Genomic DNA, 4,831 nt, shown 5'->3' on the forward strand with positions numbered 1-4,831 from the left:
CAGAATGGCGTAGCCTCTGCATAACCCCGTAGCCTACGCCGTCGATTTGACGCAGAAGTATAAATTGCACTTAACTCTGTGTTGAAATGGACCTAGCCATGGCTTAAACTGACTGTAAACACATTATCAACCAGCTAAGCACTGGCACCCCCGGTACTGGGGGCTGCACGCAATTTTCGCGCAAAATGCAAATGCGTAATCCATGGACGATGCTAGTATTTTTGTCACCCCTATGCATGCTACACACCTGTGAAACTAGGAGGCTCAGCTAGCATCTAAAACCGACCATTTTTATCCACCCCAAACACACATCAAACACCAAGCATCTAAATGAACTTATATCATTACAGAAAGCGCTCTGTAATCACTGTACATTGCTTCATTTAATGCCTTCCACATATCTCTCCTCTCATCCTACACTGCAGTCCGACCACTCTAGAGAAGGATGTGCTGTCATATCGCTCAAATCAAAAACTCTCCCGGTTATTAGCCAGATGATGATAATAACAACAAACGCACCAATATACATGTACACTTAGGAACGCTGACTGACTTTTTTCCGTTTTCGCTGCTTTCAGTCCAAAAACAGCTGTTTTCTGTGTGTATAAAGATTGCCTTTCCTTAGCTTCTGACCTTTCAAAGGAGACCAGAATTATGCATCTAGGTTAAGGAGATATTACTGATTTATTTTGGCTGTTATTTTAGGTGTTTTTCCTAGAAATAGGTGCCAGGGTCCATTTAAAAGAGTTGAAACCTTTTTAAAGTGAATTAAAATATTGAGAACACAGACATAAATACAGGAGATGAGGTCAAGATGGTTCAAGACGAGTATTTAAGGTTCATTCAGGCACTGTAAATAAACGTTTAAAAAATCAACATCTGTAGGAAGTTCATTTTAGCTCTGTGGTGCACAGGGACTTAATGTTGCTTCTCCATGTTTACTTTGTACTCTGAGAACAGTTAGCAGCGCTCTACCTGATGGCCTGAGAGGACGAAAGGGTTCAGATGGTAAAAGACACTGAGAGATGTCTTTCGGTCCTGAGGCGATAGGGGATTTATAGACACAAAGGCGTACTTTAAACTCTATTCTGTCTGTCCCCAGATTGAAAAAGAACTCTTTCTTTCTCCCACCTGTATGAATGGTGAGCGTGAGTTTGCCTCTTGTGAGTTTTGTAGTCTGTCCTCTTCCAGGTTCCATGGCAGAGAGGATTTCGTATGGCTCAGATTGACGACACCTGGCGCTGCATTACCAAGTTTGTCATGATTGTCAATACCATAATTTTATTAAGTTGGTCTATTCTGTACACATGACGTCTATGCGTGTTGGTCCTGGGAGATGGTTCTGTCCTTACATAAATAAAACTGGCTTGACTTAAATTTTAAATAGAAGAGGACCAATGATTGAAACCCCACACCATGCATAATGATCAACTGAGACAAAATAGTTCCCGTCCTGAAGATATGATTTAACCACTTTAACACTAGAAGTCCAGTTTTCCTGTCTGTCCAATAGTTTTGTATGATCAACTTTGTCAAAGGCAGCACTTAGATGTAGATGACTAGAACTGAAATCTTGCCTGAATCAGTTTCTACATAAATGTCATTCAGAACCTTACTGAGAGCTGTCTCAGTATTGTGGTGCGGCCGCAATCCAGATTGATCAAAGAAACCATTTGCGGTTAAAAAGCTACTTCATTGCTGGTCAACAACTCAATAATTTTACTTACAAAGAGACGTTCGATATGTGTCTGTAGTTGGTAATCACAGATGTTTCCACACTACTCTTTTTGAGGAGTTCATTGATGACTGCAGTTTTTAACACATAAGAAAAATGACCTGAGGGCAGAGAGCTATTGACCATCTGCAGGAAATCTTTAGCTGAAAACATTTTTAAAGAGCATGAAGACAGCAGGTGGACAGCTTAACAACAATTTCTTTCAGCAGAATGTGTTTGGTTGTAGTGGAGCCTGACAACGTGGCGGGGCTCAGGGGGTGAGTTTAATGCCAGCATTAACCAGCTCTCCCATTTTGTCAGTAAATCCCGACAGAAGTGCGGGAGGGGAGAGGAGGGAGTGAGGAGGAGGAGGAGGAGGAGGAGGAGGAGGAATTGGAAGAGATGGTTATCAACATGCTGACGTTGAGGCTTTGATGTTTTGTCTTTGGGGTGCAGAGGCTGCTGTGTGTCAGGGTGCGTCATGTTAGGGCTGGACGATGGGTACACACATACACCTACATCACATGTCGTTTGTATGTTCAGATGTACAAGATGAATTTGTTGTTTGAGGTTCTGTCAGTCATCAGCTCAGAGCAGACAGATCTATGCTTCTATTCCTCTTTACCAACATATTAAGGTGCACTGAAGAAAAAGCTTCATCTGATTAACTTCTTTGTGCTTTTCTTATTTACATTCACTGAGCTGCTGCTGATGGGCAGGAAATCTGCCCCATGTGTGAAAAATCACTTTGGGCCTGATTTACTAAATGTTTGCGTGAGTAAAAACGTGTGCAAACTTGATATCACCAGCAAATTAGCACGTAAGCTGATCTACTTTCAAAAGTGCAAGATAGCACCTGATGTTCATTTAGTACTTTTGCCTTAATGAATATGCAATTTGGGCGTTTCACTTTTATTGTGCAAAGTTGTGGGAGGGTAACATGTGATCTACCAAGCCTGAACGCAATATCATGTGAGTGCAACAGCATCTGTATTTAATACGTTTGAAAGGAAGGTGCAAACCGCAGTGTTGCGCAGAGATGGCTGCTGTTATTGTTGCCAGAAGGAGACACAGCTGTAATGAAGAAAACATAGAGAAATTAACAATATTAGATCATATTATTCTATATCCAATGTATTGAAATAGGCCTACAATTATTTTATTAAACCGGGCACGGTCGCTGATTGTTCCCTCTGGCTGGATGAAGCACGATCTGCTGGCCTTTCCTGGCGTCTGGGTCATTCCAGCATGCTGTAGCTGTTTCTGCTGGGGTTTCCCAAAGCAGTTTTTCAGGTGTGCTGTCCCAAGTACTTAGTGCAATCTCAGGCAGGATGGGCAGGTATATACTATTTCATACACGGGACGCACTGAACATAACAAACCAAGCTTTTTATGCAGTGGCTGCTTTCCCTCCCGACTCTCCATGGCGGAAACCATTAAAACACACAAAACCCTCATTTAAATACTCCCACCTCCATTGTGTTTGCTCCTGTTGTCATCTATGCAATAAATCTTAGTAAATCACCCATAACAGGTACTAAAATTGCAATATTTTAGAATGCACACGCAATTTAGTACTCTTTATTCGAGATGTTGGTAAATCGGGCCCTTTTAGCGGGAAACCATTTTTTTGAGGTTTCATACCTGCAGACAGTAAAGTTGATTGGTTAAACAGAATATCATCTCAGCCCTCAGCTTGGTGAGAAAAAAATCAATACCTGTAAGAACACACAGTAGCTCAAATGTTGCCTACAACTGTCATCACCGGCAGTGTTGGGGAGTAACCCATAACGTGTAATTTTATTATGTAATTTAATTACAAAAGAAATGTAACTTTCATCCATTACAGGTACTAAGAAAAAAATGATGATGTGTAAGATCCATAGACTGTATATAAGAAGTCAACATAGTCATCATGACGTCACCCGTTGGTTTGTGGACTGCCATTTTGACCGATATGTCGCCGCCATGTTGATTTTTTGCAACCGGCAGCACCGGACGTGACCATATATGGACGAGACGGTGGCGCTAATGGCCGTGTTTGGAACTTTAACAGGGCTGACAATTTTGTCTAGCGAACAACCAAATGTACTCACCAGAGAAAGTGAACAGCCAACTCATAATAAGCTTTTTCAAGGGCGCTGGTTAAATGAATAATATTAATTTTGTTCTCATGTTTGAATTTGCTGCACCGCCCGCCTGCCAGTTAATCTGCCTCTCAAGCTGTCTTTTGAAGTGAGAAATTAGAAATGTAGAAAAGTAATGAAAAAGTAAATAAATGTAATAAGTTACATTATTTTGAAAAAGTAATTGAAATCTTTACACAACTATTACATTTTCAACTGGGTAACTTGTAATTGGTAACCTATTACATTTCAAAGGTAACCTTCCCAACACAGGACTATACAGGTGGAATGACATGTGTAGACTACATAGTGGGCACTAATATTACTGTGTGGCAATGTAAAAAACAGTAGATCAGTGCTGAATGCTGATGTCAAAGCCTAACAATTTGACGTCAGCAGCTGTTTGCAGTTGTTTTGTCACAAAATTAACTCCCAACCCCTTGTCAAAGCTTAAATACTTTTATGAGCTACAGCGTGAGTCATTAATGCAAAGATTAGACATAAATAGAAACCCAAACCACAAACAGATTATATGTATACTATTGTAGCATTTCATACTTGTTAATGATCCTGATATCAATCAGATATACCTTGTGAATTCTGACACCAAGATTGGTAGAAGTAATGTACTGCTACTCTATATGACATGTCCTGGAAAGGTTTGTAACCAACTAATTGTGAAAAAACACAATAAATATCCCAAAAGCTGCTCCTAAACTGCTTTACATTTTTATATATATAAATTACTATTCACTCAGAACTGAAAATATAAACCATCACTCTGGCAGGCCTTCTTAGCCATTATATCCACAATAGAGTAAAGAACCATGTCTGTCATTCATATATTCTTAATAATAAACAACTCAGGCTCATGCTGGTAGAACTCAGCAACTTCATTTACTTTGCCTGTTTCCTGTTCAAGTCAGGAAACTATAAACACCAAAATATTGAGTCTCAGAGCTGCAGATTTCTTCTCATATCAAGCTCTTAG

The sequence above is a fragment of the Micropterus salmoides genome, unplaced genomic scaffold, assembly GCF_014851395.1.
Source record: "Micropterus salmoides isolate LMB-PRFRI ecotype aquatic unplaced genomic scaffold, ASM1485139v1 Ms_hic_scaffold_3, whole genome shotgun sequence".
Classification (NCBI taxonomy): Eukaryota; Metazoa; Chordata; class Actinopteri; order Centrarchiformes; family Centrarchidae; genus Micropterus; species Micropterus salmoides.